Here is a 17241-nt window from a genome sequence, read left to right on the forward strand (position 1 = left end):
TTCATCCATGCTTTTGTGAAAGAGGATAATTTCAGGGAACAAAAAGAAGTGTTGCATTTTAAGTTTGGGTCAACGTAGGGGTGAGCAGACTATAAGCAACATCACTGGACACAGAGAGGAGCATGAGGAATTGAAAGAATTTCTTCCCCCACATCTTGAGAAGTCTTAGCAGTTTGCTGGGCTCTGGGATGTGAAACTAAGAGGAATCTCATTTTGTTCATAAGAGCTGGGGCAGCCTCCGGTGATCCAGTAGGATTACTGGTTTTCAGGATGTCCTTTCTTCCTGCAATGCTCTGGCTAGAGAGGCTATGGCAGACATGGCAAGGCTTTCTGACAAGAAAGAGATGTCATCGCTCTAATCATGACATCTGCAATGCACCTTACAAGAGGCAAAACACATGCTCCATGAACACTGAGACACTTTCTCACGGTTATTCCCAACTCCTGGGAAGCAGTCATTGTTAGCTCTGTCTTACAGCTGAGGAAGCTGGTCAAGTCAAAACTAGCTCAGAACCTAAATACACAGAGAAGTGCTAATCACAAGTGCATATATATAGTTTTGTAGTTTCTTCTACAAATATAAACACATGGAGAGGTTAAACTTTCCTAAGGTCAACAGCTAGTAAACGCTGGATCTGAGATTCACACCCACGTAGTTTACTCCAGAACTTACCTTTTAACCACAATGTAGGTAGGTCTTGTATATTTCTTGATAGATTTATTCCTAGGCATCTTATACTTTTTATGGCCATAGTAAGCAGGCTCTTTTAAAATACATTTTATAGTTGTTGATTCCTGACAATTAGGAAAGCAGTGAACACTTGTGTCTTTATCTTGTATATAATCATCTTACTAAAGTTTATTATTTTGAATAGTTTTCAAATGATTTTGTTTTTTAAAGGTAAACAATCACATCACTTATATGTAATGACAATTTTATCTCTTTTTTCCTATATTTATACCTATAATTTCTATTAACTATTGCATTGTATTAGCTAATGTCTCTAGAACAATGCTGAATCATGTTACAGCAGGCAAATTTGTCTTGTTTCCAGCTTTAAAGGGAACATTACTAATGTTTCATCCTTAAGCACGTTGTTTGCTTTTGTTTTCTGTTAGCTGTTGTCAAATCAAAGAAATTTCCTTCTGTTTCTAACTCACATGGAAATTTCTAAACTTTTGAGCTAATATTCAATTTTAATTGGATTTTTAAAAAATTAAAGTATTTAAAGTTATTAATTTTCCTTTGAGTACAGCTTTGACTATGTATCTTATATTTTGAGATGAAATAAACCATTACCATTATTTCACTCATTCAAAAATGTTTACAGGGCTTCCCTGGTGGTGCAGTGGTTGAGAGTCCGCCTGCCGATGCAGGACACATGGGTTCGTGCCCTGGGCCGGGAGGATCCCACATGCCGCGGAGCGGCTGGGCCCGTGAGCCATGGCCGCTGAGCCTGCGCGTCTGGAGCCTGTGCTCCGCAGCGGGAGAGGCCACAAAAGTGAGAGGCCCGTGTACCGCAAAAAAAAAAAAAAAAAAAATGTTTACAAAGTGCTTATTATATGTGAGACTTTATGCTGGTGCTAAGGATATGTGAACTAAGTTTCCTTAAGAAACTTGATTTTAGAAGCCTTAATTTTGTGGTCTTCTAGGATCTTAAGATGGAAGATTGTCAACAAATGGGGTAGGCTTAACCTGTCTGATTCTCGAGTGCCTTCTCCAAGCTCCCTGAGAAGTCCCAGCCTTAATTTTTAAATTTTAATTCCCTCCTTTGGAGGGAAACAGATGATTGCAATAAAAGGACATGAGGGCTTATGATAAACTAAATACTGGATGCCACTGGCACGTAAAAGCTGTATTTAATGCAGACTGGAGAGAGGGGAAAGTCCGACATCTAAGCTAATACTTTAGGACAAGTAGAAACACGTCAGGTGAAGGGGGTGGATGTGGCGGTGAGACGGTCTTAGCTAGAGGGAACAGCGTGCAAAAAGGCACAACATGAAGGAAAATATAGTGCATTTGGGGAATCATAAATTGTTTTTTTATGAATGGAGCTTAAAGTACATGGAGTAGGAGTGAGGAGAGATGACTACAGAGGTCAGCAAGTACCCATAAAATGAAAATTTATTATCCACAGGAAGGAGTTTGGTGGCATTTATCCTAAAGGAAATAGGAAATAGTTTCATTCTTTTAAGCAGTGGTTAAAACTATCAGATTGCTGCTTCAGAAACATCGTTCTGGATGAGATGTAAAACGGGGACGAGGGAGGCAAGGGTCAGTAGGACCACTTAGGTGGTTATGGAAGCAATCGAGGTGAGACGCAAAGGGTGCTGAAACAATGGTGGGAGTGAGGGATCTGGAGAGAATAGATTCACTTAGTAGATATTAAAGAAGAAAAATCAGTAGGATTTGGTGACTGATGTTCTACGCGGGAGTGAAGGAGAAAAAGGATTTAAGGATGACATGCAGATAGAGGGTGGTGCCATTCATTGAAACAGGGAAAATAAGAGGAGGAGCAGACCTGCAAGATAAATTCTTATAAGTATGTTGCAGCCTGAGAGGCAGGCGTCGAATTTTACACAAACTCCTAGGAGCCTGCAGGAACACTCCGGGGACGAGGACCGGTGGGCGCCATTGTCATACTCTCCCTCTGCTGTGCTCCAGAGCTTTAGAATCTCCCAGAAGAGAGCTTTTACACAAGTCTGCCCTGATTTTTGTGGCTGACACCTGCGGATGCCTCTGGAGGACAGGGGAGCCTGTGTTCCTGGTCCCTTGAGACCGTAATAATTGGTGTCACCCAAAAAAGAGCTCATACTCCTATCTGGCACCCTGATTTTTGTGATTGCTGTCAGGGGACACCTCTGTATCACATGGCTCTGGTGGCCAGTGGGGCTTATACTTGTGGGTCCCACAGGATTGTGGCCAATGGAGAAAGAGTTCTTAAACAGGTACCACCCCCCAGGGCACAGCAAGAGGCCACAGACCCAGGTCCTCCTTTCTGTGAAGGAGGCCTATTAGCTAAGCATCATGACTGCGCCCGAGGGGCAGGCTTCTGATTAAACATGCATCTTGGGGCTGTGATCCCTCGCAGAGACCTCTGAGGGTGCGAGCTGTCTTCATGCTCACCCTCTGCCATGCTCCGGGTACCAGTGTTTCCTGCAGGCAAGCTATACGTGCATCCAGTGCCCTGGGTTTTACCTCTGGTATCCTGTTTTTATTTTTATTTTTATTTTATATTGGAGTATAGTTGATTCACAATGTTGTGATAGTTTCAGGTGTACGGCAAAGTGATTCAGTTATACATACACGTGTATCCTTTTTCAAATTCTTCTCCCATTTAGGTTATTAAAGAATACTGAGCAGAGTTTCCTGTGCTATACAGTAGGTCCTTGTGTGTTGTCCATTTTAAATATAGCAGTGTGTACATGTCAATCCCAAACTCCCCATCTATCCCTCCCCCCAACCACACTTTCCCCAGGCTAACCATAAGTTCATTCTCTAAGTCTGTGACTCTGTTTCTGTTTTGTAAGTTAGTTCATTTGTATCTGGTACCCTGGTTTTTGTGGCTGCCACGCAAGGGATGCTCCTTGATCTGGTGGCTCTGTTGGCCAGGGTTGGAAGGGGTAGGTGTAGGGTTAGCGGTGGGATGGAGGGGTGGGAGGGTAGGGAGGAGGCAGGGGGTGGTGGCTTGCATTCCTGGGTCCCACAGGACTGTGGCAATCAGAGAGGTCGTTCTTGGCAGGCTACCACTGCCAGGGCATTGCACACACAACGGACTGAAACACACCCCCAGTCTTTCTATGGAGGAGGTCTCTTTGCTTGTCCTGGAGCTTTGGCCTGAGGGGCTGGCTTCAGGTCTGGCTCACATTTAGTGGCCTATGGAGCTGCTTTCAAGGAATGTAGGCTGTAGAATGTAGCGCCCCTTGGCACTCTCCCTCCGCCTCGCACCAGCTCACCACTATCACCCAGAAAAGGAACTTACACACTCATTTGGGGCCCTGATTTCGGCAGCTGCCACCCAGGGGACCCCTCCAAATCTTCTGATGATGGTGGGCATCAGGGGTTACACTTACAGTCCCACAGGACTGTATATATCTACATACTTAAAGGAAAAACTGATCCTGAGGGTCTAGCTTGCAGTCAGCCTGAATCTAGGTTCTGAGAGCCTCCTGTTTGAGACACTGACAGGTCTTAGCACATCCTCAACTATGAGGAGTTATTAAATACATACAGTAAGTCCCCTACATACAAACCTTCAAGTTGCGAACTTTCAAAGATGCAAACGTGCGTTCGCGTGTCCAATCACGTAAGTTCACGTGTCTAGGGTACATTGTCACATCGCATGCATCTTCTACAAGTGGTTGTGCTTTTGTGTACTTTACTGTACAGTACAGTATAGAGGACAATAGTACAGTATCTTTATTTCAAGCCCAGGATGTCTGGAAGCAAGCTTAAAAGCAGCAGTGATATAGCTGGTACTTTTCAAGGTAATGTACTGTAAGATTAAAAATGTTTTCTTTATTTTTTGTGTTTGTTTTTTATGTATTATTTGTGTGAAAAGTATTGTAAACCTATTACAGTACAGTACTATAGAGCCAGTTGTCTTAGTTGGGTACCCAGGCCAACTCTGTTGGACTTGCCAACGAATTAAACTTACGAATGCGCTCTTGGAACGGAACTCGTTCATATGCAGGGGACTTACTGTAGTAGGCTGCTTGGACAAGCACAAAGGTTAGAGAGACAACCAGGAGCTAAGGCAGAGCTGAATGACAAGGTTCATCTCCTGCATGAGGCTACTGCTTCAAAACTGGGAAAGGTTGTTGCTTCATCTCTATAGAAGCCAACACAGAGACACAGAGGGGTTGAATGGATGAAAAACCAAGACCCATCCACATGCTGCCTACAAGAGACTCCCTTTAGATGTAAGGATACACACAGACTGAAAGTGAAGGGATGCAAAAAGATATCCCATGCAACTAGAAGTTAATTTCACGAGGAAACCTGGAAAATCACACAGATGTGGAGATTGAAAAACATGCTACTGAACAACCAATGGATCATCTTGCTTTTCTAGATTTTCTTGGGGACATAGTACATACACTACCTAAGATTGACCTTGGTGATACAGTGGATGCTCTTGTGTGTTTCTTGAGTGCTAGTTCAATGCCATTTTTACCGCCTAACCTCAGCATTCTGACTCAGAGCTCTAATGAGCAGAAATTCCTCCTGGCCCATCTAGATAGATCCCAACCAGCATCTCTGCTCCCAGTGTTGACTATATTTGTTATCTCTTTTACACACTTATTTTTATTTCAAAGGGTAACATTAGGAAGAGCAAATCAGGTCTCCCTCTTTTCTGCCTAAAGACCACAGAAGTAAATCTGCGGTTTCCTGAAAGCCTCAGACCATACTACTCAAAAATGTCAAGGGTAAAGATGAGAGACTAGGTTAAACTTCTCTTGGGATTCCTTTCAGCTGAAAGGTATGTGTGAGATAAATTCATCTGTTCATCCATCCACCCACCTGTCACTTTATATATTTATTCAACTCACTTTTATTATGTACCTCCTATGACCAGCACTCTTCTTGAGCATTATTACTGCATTAATTTCTCACCTCTCCAGTAGATCATGAGGATAGTGCCTGGCAAAGGGTAGACAAATGAATATTTGCTGAATGCATAAATGAGTGAACTAGGGAATGGATCTACTAGAAGAAAATTATATCCCAAAGATACGTCAGCATGACTTCCTGGTTATTCACGCCAGTGTTCTCTTCCAAATGGCAAAAATAAAATGCTGACTCTATTATTAAAAATCTTCATAAATTCAGACACTATTATTTTGGAATCTGTGGTAATTTAGAAAGGGGCGGTATTAGCTGGGAGGAAAATAACCTCCGTAAATATTTTGAGGCGAAAAATGTGAAACATTTCAGAAATCCCTTCAAACACTTAACTAGCCTCTGTATATGTGAATTTAAATTGTTATTTATTAATTAAAGGGATTCCTTTAAGACCTCTGCTAAGTCATTCTCTCTTGAGTAACTGAACATTTTTTAAAGCAACACTAAGTTTGAAAATATTTTACAGTTTAAGGGTATTCAGATTTATCTCCTGCAACTAGTCCCAATTAAGGGGAGTTTTCTCAGATTATAAAACCTCTTACAGTGAGAGACCCTGAAGCACTTCACATGTATTGGCTTATTCATTATGCCTCTATCATAAGAAGCATGCAAGCAACAGTGCTGTCAATTCTACATTGAAAAGAGGTGTACTAAAGCCCTTCAGCCAAGTAAAACAAGCCACGCAGGGTCCTCGGGGAAGAGCACTCCAGGCAGAAAGAACAGCTCATGCTTCAGGCCTGAAGCAGGGTTCTTACCAGGGGGTCCCTGAACCTCATGTAGGTCCATAGACAGAATTCAGGGGTTTGTGACCTTTCCACTTACTCCAGCTGAGATTTAGCATTTCCATCAACTATGAACATAAGCAACAAACCAAGGTAGCAGAACCTTGGATGCTGCAGCCAATGGAAATCACAGATATTTTCATATCACATTATAATTCTTACAGATATCTCACAGTATCTTTTATACCATCACTACTTCAAAACTATGGTATTTATTGGATGAATGTTAGCTTTTCAATTAAATGCATTAGTAAAGAAACACATATTAGATCCCATACTTGCTTTATTAATATTGTGGTATCTGTATTTTGATTATAATTGGTTTTCTTTATAATATATAGTCTGCATCTGAAAGCACTGTTCTGAGAAGCAGTCCCCTAGGCTTCATCAGACTAGACTTCAGGGCATGCTTCTCTTATTCTGGAAAAAGATAAAAGAACACTGTGGCTGCAGGGATGTGAGCTAGGTCAGAGAAATGGCAGGTCGGGTGGGGGCTCAGATCATAGAGAGCCTTATAGGTCATTGTAAGGCTCTGGTTTTTATTCTAAAGGCTTTGAAGAGTTGTGTGTTCTGACTCTTGATTTTAAAGGATTACTTTGACTGCTACGTTGAGAGTAGATTGTAGGGGTCAAGGGCAGAAAGGGAGACCACCGAGGAGGCTGTGATTACAATCCAGCCTAGAGATGATGGTGGGTTGGAGCAGCTTGGTAGCAACTGAAGTGGTGAGAAATGTTCAGATTCTGGATATATTTTGAAGGTGGATATATTTTGAAGGATTTCTCTGGGGAATGGGGGATTGATGGATAGAGGGCTATGTCAGAGAGAAATGCAGGTCAAAAGTGATGTCAAGATTTTAGGCTCATGCAACTGAAATAAAGGCACTGCCATTCTCTGAGACTCAGAGAAAAACTCCATGAAGAAGCGATTTTGGGAACAAAACTCAGGCATTCAGTTTTGGATAAGTTAGGTTTGAAACATCTGATATTCACTGGGAGATGCTGAACAGGCACTTGGATCTGTTCACCTAGAGCTTAGAGGAAAGGTTGGGGCTGGAAATACAAATCAAGGAGTTGTCAGCATACAGATGACATTTGAATCCTTGAGCATGAATGAGATTGATGAGGGAGTGAGTACAGCTAGAGAGCAGAAAATGTCTGAGGACTAGTCCTGAGGTACCTTAACTTAGAGATCAGAGATGTGAGGCAAAGCCAGCGGAGGAAGCTGAAAAGGAACAGGTGATACGGTGGGCATAGAACTGGGAGTGTGGTTTCCCAGAAGCTGAGGAGAAAGTGCAACTGTCAAATGCAGTCACTGTCAAAGGGCCAAGTAAAAGGTCTGAGGATTGACCACTGAATTGGCAATGCACAGACTTACATGGTGGGCCTGTTGGTAACCTTGACGACAGCTCTGAAGGTTGAGTGGTGCGGATAAACTTGGCTGGAGTGAGCTCACGAGAGGATGAGGGGAGATGAAATTGGAGACTGTACAAACTACTCTTGAGGTGTTTTGCTATGATAGAAATCGAGGAATGAGGCAGTAGCTGGAGGGGGGAGTGGAGTCAAGGTCAGGCTATCTAAAGGTGGCTTCACTCACCTGGAATTTGCAAAATCTTCCTAACCGTTCTCCCTACTCCTACACTGGCCTTCCTTTCACTCTTTGATTCCCTACCATCTATTTTCAACATGGTAGCCAGAGTGTTTCTCCTAAAACGTAAGTCAGATCATGTCATTCCTCCAATTGCTTCCATCTCATTCAGAATAAAAAACAAAGTGATTATGATGGCTTATATGGCGCTATGTGATCTGCCTCTATCATCTCAAAAAAAAAAAAAAATGGAAAAAAAAAGTGCTGAGAGCCAGAGAGAGACAGATTCTTGATGAAATCATTTATGTTCCTGAATCCAGATGTGTCCAAAGTTAGCTGCACCCTAGGACTTTTCAGTTTCCAGAGCCAGTACCTTCTCTATTTTTCTTGAGCAAGTTCGAGGTGGGTCTCTGACACTTGTAACCATGGGCGTCTGGACTAAAAACTTAGGTATGAAAACAACCCAGATGGCCAAATGGCCACAGCAGCACGCACTTCTGGGAACAAACTGGCATCATCGTGTTCCAAAAGAAAATGTCGGAGATAAGAAGTTTGCAGTGAGGAGGGTGAGACCACAGCAGAATATGGCCCGACCTCTTCCTCCTCACTCTGCACAACTAACCTGGCCAAGTTCATCAGCTTTTAAGAACACAGTGATAACTCCTATGCTGACAATGCCCACATCTGCCTGTCCAACCTGAACCCATCCCTCGAGCTCAACACCAACAGTTCCTGGACGTCTCCCATCCGTGAGTCCCAAAGGTGCCTCAAACGCAGTAAGTCCCACAGCAAATTCGTTCTCCCTCTCCTCTTACCTCCCCGTAGGCTTGTTCTGCATCATCATTTCAGCACTGCATCTATCCAACCTCCCCACCTCGGAGCCTCAGAGCCACGCTCGGATGTTGCCTCTGCATCCTCCATGTTTCATCTGCCACCAAGTTAGAAAAAAATCACTTCTAACTTAGGATGTTCCTGGATCATCTCCTCTTCTCCATTCTCACGGTCAGTGCTGTGGCTCAGGGCCAGAGTTCCTGCCTTAGTTACTGAAACAACCTCTCAGCTGGATTCCCTACTTCCCAACAATTCTTTTTTTTTTTTTTTTTAATTTTTATTGGAGTATAGTTGATTCACAATGTTCTGTTAGTTTCAGGTGTACAGCAACGTGAAACAGTTATACATATATGCATATCCACTCTTCTTTAGATTCTTTTCCCAAATAGGTCATTATAGAGTATTGAGTACCTCCTACACCATTGGTGGGAATGTAAATTGGGACAACCATTATGGAGAACAGTATGGAGGTTCCTTAAAAAACTAATTACAGAACTACTGTATGATCCAGCAATCCCACTCCTGGGCCAACAATTCTTCATGCAAAGTCAGAGGGAGCAAAGTGCTGGGCCCTGGCTGCCTTCAGAAGCTCGTGGCCCTGGCATTGTCAGTTCCACATCACTTAGCTCCAGCCACACTCCTAGCCTGACTTTCCAACCCTCCTGCCGGGTCTCTCCTTGCACAGACCTCAGACTGTAGCCAATTCCGTGTCCTGCAGTAAGCCTGCCCTTGCATGCCAGGTGTCCTCACTTATGCTCTTTGCTCTGGAATGTTCCTACCTTTTCATCTTCATGGGCCTGGTTACACCTCCTGGGACCTCCCACACTGAGCTGCTTGTCTACTCCTCCCAGTTCCTAGAGCGTTGTATTTGTGCGCACACTATCGCATTGACCACATTATGTCATGGTCAGTATTGTCTTTCTGGGAGCTCCTTGCTGTCAGCTGGGCATGTAGGAGGTGCTCAGAAGAGTGTGTCGAATTGAAAGCATTCAAGGCTCTTTTTGGCGACGGCCATTCTGACCGGTGTGAGGTGATACCTCATTGTAGTTTTGATTTGCATTTCTCTAATAATTAGTGATGTTGAGCAAAACTGGGTCATTTGTAGAGATGTGGATGGACCTAGAGTCTGTCGTACAGGGTGAAGTCAGAAAGAGAAAAACAAATATCGTATATTAACGCATATATGTGGAATCTAGAAAAATGGTACCGATGAACCTATTTGTAGGGCAGGAATAGAGATGCAGACATAGAGAACGGACATGCGCACACGAGGGGGGAAGGGGAGGGGGAGATGTATTAGGAGATTAGGATGGACATATATACACCACCATGTGTAAAACAGATAGCTAGTGGGAACCTGCTGTATAGCACAGGGAGCTCAGCTCGGTGCTCTGTGATGACCTAGATGGGTGGGATGGGGGCGGCTGTGGGAGGGAGGTCCAAGAGGGAGGGGATAGATGTATATGTATAGCTGATTCACTTCGGTGTACAGCAGAAACTAACACAACATTGTTAAACAATTATACTCCAATAAAAAAAAAAAGCGCGTTCAAGGCTCGTTATGGACAGGATGTTCATGCTTCATTCCTCCCACCTCCACCACCAAATTCATCTGTTGAAGCCCTAACCGCCCATAGGATGGCATTTGGAAATGGGGCTTTGGGAAGGTAATGAGCTTTAGATGAGTTCATGAGGGTGCATCTCCCATGAAGGGATGAATACCCTTATAAAAAAAAAAAAGATACTGGAGATCTCTCTCTCTTTCCATCATGTGAGGAAACAATGAGAAGATGGCTGTCTGTAAACCAGGAGGAGTTCTCACCAGACACCGAGCCTTCAGGCACCTTGACCTTGGACTTCCCAGCCTCCAACACTGGGAGAAATAAATATCTGTTGTTTTAGCCACCCAGTCTATGGTATTTTGGTATAACAGCCTAAGCTAAGGCAGCTGTAGAGGAGGACTTGACTTTGGGGTTGTTGCCTGTCATGGGGCTCACCCGTCCTCAAGGCTTTAGGAAACAGGTTCTGCTGGCTGAGACCCTAAGGGAAGGACGTCACCGTAGAGCATCTAGCGGGGCGCAGTCTCAATTCCTGCAGTGCCATCCTGCTCTGGCCGCGCCAGCTCGGAATGACCAGGCTCCTCTGGCTACCCAGGGCTCCTGACAACCTCCAGAGCCTCTCCACAGTTCAGCCAACCCGAAGTCTGAGCTGCAGGTGATTCCACGAGGGGAATAAGCTCCCGTTTCAGGGTGCTCCCTGAAGACGCCCCACCTCAGTCGTTCTGAAACGCAGAGCAGGGGCTGGTGAGGATGGTGCTGTGAAAGCTGTGCTCAGGAATTCTGCGGTTCATCTCAGCAGAACTTAACTGTTCAGCAGAAATTTTTTTAAAAAGGGAAATCTCCCAGCATGATTTTTTTGGAGTCCATTTTGGTCACTAGTTATTCTGATTCTCTATGACTTCCTAGTTGCTTTCAGTCTCCCGTGCCTGTGCTTACATCACTTGGTGTAGGAGATGACACATCTGCCACTCAGACTGTCCCCCCACCAACAATCGCCTACACCTTTACGCAGACAAGAATCCATCCACCCACTGAATGCTCTGGAAGTGCCTACTATGTACCCGCACTCCTCTAGGTGCTGGGGTCCTAGCTTTGCTGGAATGCTGAACATCAGCTTCTCCCACCGTTAGGCTTTCAGCAGAGTACAAGGAGGGTAAGACTCCTCTCAGGAGTCGGCCTCTTTTTTCAGCAATCTAAGGAGACACACTCTATGGGCCTCTCACTTCGTATGAGGCCTCAGGCAAACCATCAGCCAACGAGTTTCCTCAGGGCTGAGACATGCAGATTGACCTCAGGAACCCCAGAGCAGTGCATTACACACAGCAGGCGTGTTGAAATAAACTGAATGGAACAAACTACAGGTCGGAGAAATTGTTCTGATCTACAGTATATAACTCTGGTTTTCTTTTTTCTTTCTTTTTTTTTTTTAAGCTTTAGAGCTCTTTCATTTTTAAAAAAATATTAATTTTTTAAATTTTATTTATTTATTTATTTTGGCTGCACAGGGTCTTAGCTGCAGTGCACAGGCTCTTCGTGGCAGCACACAGGCTACTCTCTAGCTGAGGCGTACGGGCTCAGTAGTTGTGGCGCACGGGCTAAGCTGCCCCGCGGCACGTGAGATCTTAGTTCCCCGACCAGGGATCGAACCCGTGTCCCCTGCATTGGAAGGCGGATTCTTAACCACTGGACCACCAGGAAAGTCCCTATGGTTGTCTTCTAAAGAGGGTGATGCTTCTCCTTCAGAATATCTTGCAAGGTTTAGATGCGTGCATTTGTAGGCAGGGGCTGCCTAAGAGGGAGAGAAGAATCTAGAGTTCCTATGGCGATCCCAGGAGGTTAGGGGTGAGGACAGGAAGGCTGAGGGTGAAGGAGAACAGGGAGAAGAAGGGCTGAGTCATGACATGCCTTTGCCATGATCCCTGCATCTTCGGCCTTGCTTGAAAACCTTGCCAAATGCTTGGTATTAATGGATGTCCTCCTATGAGCAGAAACCAGTCAAGGAAGTGAGTTTTTCATCCTTGGTTGATGGAGGGCAAAAGAGAGACCATACCAGGTCGGTGCAAGAGAGAGTGAGAAGCAGAGGGTCCAGGGCAGTGTAAGCCCCCCAAGAACTCTCTGAAGTCACTTCCAGAAGGCTTTGGAATCTCCAAACCCTTCTGGAACTGACAGGGGTCAGAGACAATTTAAACCTAAACCTCCACATGGCAAGGGTATGATACTGAGTTTACACAGATAGTAATGTTCTACACAGATAAGGAATTTCAGAAAACAAAACTAAACTTGGCAACTTTTTAGATGTAAAGGGGGAGACAAAGGTCTCCACTGCTGAGGAAAGGAGCTGACCCTGCAACTCAACACCTAGAGCATCACTGCACCTGTGAATGTTTTCAAAGAACTGCAGAGGCCAGAGGAAACTCAGATGGAATTCTTTATGGTCTTTCAAACCTACAAATGTTTGCTCTGTTGAAACAGCCATAAAATGTCAGAAATAATTTAATCTTATTTATCTAACCTCAAAGACAGGCTATTTCCCCCAAGACTTACAGCTCTGAAATATTCAACGTTCTGTTTCCACAATGCTGAAATCGTTTTTGAAAGGCAAATGTTATGGAAAAAAAGTTCAGATCTGGAGGGGCTGTGAAAAACACGTGTTGCAAAAAGTCTGCACCTCTGGGGTGTCTTTAAAATAGTCACTGTTTAAAGACAAATTTCCTTCACCCTTGAAGGGCTCATGAAATATTCTATACTATAAAATCCTTGGCCTCTTCAGACTGCTCTAAAATGCTAGATTTTTCTATCAATGTATCACATATATTACACTTGTATGTTTTGTTCATTGGTTTGTTTCCTCCAGCTACTCAACACTCATACTGTCTTTTTTTCATAGATGAAAACTGAACATTTAAGCTACCACTAGTCACCTCCAGGGAATGGGAAGAAATGTTGCTGCCAGTTTATAAGATTAGAGGCAAACTGAACACAGTGTAGGCAAAGCACAAAGGGAATCATTACTAATCGATGAAACAAAATGAACAAGAGTTCACAGTTTCAGTGTCAAAGAGAATATCTCAAAGCTACTAGCACAAAAGGTACATACCCTTCTTGACTGGTGGGTCAATCTTCACAATGCAGTACATTTTGCAAGGCATTTCCCTCTTTTGAGTTAACTGCATACCCTTTTGTTCTTTTGGCAATAGATATGTAACTATGTTTTTGGATGTAAAGGATTATCCTTCAATGAGGCCATATCCAGAACTCCCTCCAAATATAAGGCTCTGGCTTTTACCATTCGGAGAATTCTCTTGAATAGCTGTGGAAGTACTTCCTCTTTAGTAGAATTACGTTAACAGATTGGCATAATCAGGTCCCCAAGTAATTTGACCTGAGGACCTTAGAAACAATCTGGGTCATAGCATCGATCCCCAATTCCATAATCAAGAGTCTTTCCTCAAAGGTTTTAAAAACGTGTTTATTTTGCCATAGAGGAAGGGTGCCAACAAGTCCTCTTCCTGGTGTGGTCACCCCTGACCTCTCAGCAACCCTGGACTCCTGCCTTGCTTGGGACTGAGCAGTTCTCTTTTAACTCCAACAGTCGTATCTCACAAGCACTACACAATTCACTGCTGGATAGTGTCCTCTGGGGTCCCATTTATAGGCTAGAAAGGACCCCTGAGAGTTATTCTGTATATTACCTGAAAACCGAAAACCTCCAGTGGTTCCCTGAAGAACAAGACTCAAAGTCAAAGCTGGTGCAAATCAAGCACAGGAATGCATGCTGGAGTTTACAAGTGGTGATAACCACTGACCCCAGCACAGGGAATTCCTCAACAGCAGCTCAAATGGGGATAATCTTGGGACATTCAGAGGCCCTTCCTGATAAACATCAATTTTGTTAATCTATCAATGTAACGTTGGGACGTGGATGGACAAAGAGCTTTGATACATTCCTTAAAAGCTACATTCAGGGCTTCCCTGGTGGCGCAGTGGTTGAGAATCTGCCTGCCAATGCAGGGGACACGGGTTCAAGCCCTGGTCTGGGAAGATCCCACATGCCGCGGAGCAACTAGGCCCGTGAGCCACAACTACTGAGCCTGTGCGTCTGGAGCCTGTGCTCCACAACGGGTGAGGCCGTGATGGTGAGAGGCCCACGCACTGCGATGAAGAGTGGCCCCCGCTTGCCACAACTAGAGAAGGCCCTCGCACAGAAACGAAGACCCAACAGAGCTAAAATAAATAAATTCATTACTAAACTCCTACCACCAACATCTAAAAAAAAAAAGCTACATTCAATGTATGGCTTGTTTGGAAGTCATACACCATGACCCACAAGCCACCAGGAAAGCCTGGGAACTACGTGTGGGCTGCTGTCAGTGGAACTCCCGGGGTGATCTCTCAAGGCTTGGTTGACTCCACAAGGCTCCCTTTCCTCCTCCCTCAAGGCACTGACGCTTCTCTTGTGTCTCTGAGCTGCCCCACTTACCCTGTTGAGCAGTTCTTCTCTCCTTAGGAGTGATGGGGAGTAAGATTCAGTTTTCCTAGCTCCATAGCTTTGACACTTCTTGGAGGAGAAAAGCACAAAAGCCCTTCAATGTACGGGTACCACTGCTCACAACAGCTCATCCTCCGGCCCCGGGAACCTCACCGTTCTCACCTCACTGTGGGTAATCGCTAAGATTTTCTACGTGCCTTCTCTCCACTAGGGACTTAGTTGCTATTCTCTTTTATCACTTGGAAAATTTCTACTAATTCTTAGAGAGCCATCTTAAGGCTGCTCTTCCATGACCCCCTCTGACACTGAAGCTGATTCCTCCTTTGTGGACCTTTGAACATGCTGACATGCCTATTCCACCTTCAGAATGAGCCCAGAGCATGGCCCTGGCCCTGCCATTTAACCTGTTTCTGGTTCACTCCTTGTTACCCACTGTTTCCTGAGGGAGAGTCTCTCATTTTCAGATAACATTTGAGATAAGTTCCAGTAGACACTTTAGCCCCACTTACTGGCTAAAGCACTGGCTTTTAACCTTAACCTTGGCTACACATTAGAATCTTCTCGGGAGCTTTAAAAAACTTTTGATTCTCAGGCCATATTGCAGACAAATTAAATCAGACTCTCTCAGGGTAGGGTGGGGTGGGGTCGGAGGTGATGTCCAGGCCTGAACTGATACTACCCATGGTAATAAATGGCTTGAGCAGATTGTCAGTCATGAAAATGAACACATGGGTATTCAATTATCAAATACATAACTGGCGGGAATAAATGAATGAAAAATAAGAAGAAACAGAGGGGCTCCTAAATTGGGATGTTACTAAAGATGCTGAAATTCTATTCCAGTCCTCTGTTATTGCACCCTAATGTGGGGTGTTCTCCTCACAGTGACTCTTTTTCTAACATCAATACTTCCTAAATGCCTTTTTCAGGCTGTACTGACAAGCTTTTTAAAATTTCTGGAGGGTGAATTCCAACTAGATTTCCTCTCCTCAAGTGCCCACCTTCTGTGGGTCCTGTGCACCCTGCTCTCTCTCTAGGAAGGCGCAATTAGGGCAGAGGAGTGAACGTGGACAAACAAGTCATCCGAGGGCTTCTGATGGTTCTGTGTGTTTAACACGAGAAGGATTCCTCCAGCCTCCACAGCTATCCTGAGCTCTCCATCCATGTCCAGGGGATGTCAGAGCATAAAAGAGCTAAAGTTGAGACCCCTGGGGGGCAGAGAGCAAGTAGGGCCTTTCTAACAAGATAAGCAGATACGATTGGTTTGAGGCGTTGCCTCTTACTGCCTTTAAAGAAAAGCTCCCTAGCAGATCTCAGACAGGTCTGGGGAGCTCAGTACCGACCACTCTGGCTTCCGCTCCAACAGCATCTGAGGAGCCAAGAGGACACAGGGCCCGCCCCAGGCACCACTCGGAGACCCGGGGGAGTGAAGCAACTTGTCACATTAGAAACCTGAGCTTCAGAAGATCACCAAGAGAAGACCTGAAGTCGGAAAGCAAAGAGGAGGAGCCCAGGAGGAACCCTGCCTACGGGATCGGCATCCAGCAGGCCCCCCCAGGACCGAGTCATTACAATTTAGGTGGGTTTAATGCGTCTTCATATCAGAACTGTGGTAATGAAAACACCATGGGGGTAAAAGCTATCATGGCAGAGAGCTTATATATTAGTTTGGGAGTCATAAGCCCTATTCTAGTGTTCCAACCAGTGGCTTTCTAACAGTAGCAGAACCGATTCTTAACTTTTTTTTTTTAATGTATATATAAGGAAGTCCAATTCACAAAACTGCAGAAACCTGGAGGTCTCTTAGTTGTACTGTATGCTGTGGGAGAGGGTAGGTAGGGTTGAAAGGTAAGTTTGGGGTCCCTGACAAGGCTCCATGGAACCTACAGTTTGAAACTCGGTTTCTCCACTGGTCTGTTGATGGCACATAGAAGAAAGGTGCATGGTTATTTGGAGGACAGAGAATAAATGGACACAACGTGAAATTACATGATAAAAGGCCTTGTGGGTCAGCTGTTTTTACAATGTCAAGGGGTGAAGGTTAACACAGGGCTGGGTGTCTGTGAAGTTTTCAGGGCAGAGAAACATATTGGTGGGACTGACGACACGAGTGGGGAATAGATATTTGGGGAGGAAAGAAGTGTTGCTGATTGACAGGACTGGCCCACGAGAGCTGTGGTCTGAATGCTTCAAGAGATGGCGGGACTCAGTCTCGGCAGACATAGAAGCCCAAGCACGTGGCTTTTTGCAGTAAGTATGAAATTTGATAGGTGCTTGAATAGCCCCTTCTGTTTTTCATTCTGCACATCTAGCTACCTTATGCCAGCATTTCCTTCTAGTTCTTGACTGTGCAGAGATTCATGTTTCCTC

At 44.5% G+C, this 17241-nt stretch overlaps 1 protein-coding gene across 1 annotated transcript in view; it reads right to left on the reverse strand.

The window, feature by feature from the left end:
- Positions 1-17241, reverse strand: part of ADAMTSL3 (ADAMTS like 3) — a gene marked incomplete at its 5' end in the record, with an annotated part of 559659 nt that overhangs the window by 45465 nt on the left and 496953 nt on the right.

The sequence above is a fragment of the Hyperoodon ampullatus genome (genome assembly GCF_949752795.1).
Source record: "Hyperoodon ampullatus genome assembly, chromosome: 3".
NCBI lineage: Eukaryota > Metazoa > Chordata > Mammalia > Artiodactyla > Ziphiidae > Hyperoodon > Hyperoodon ampullatus.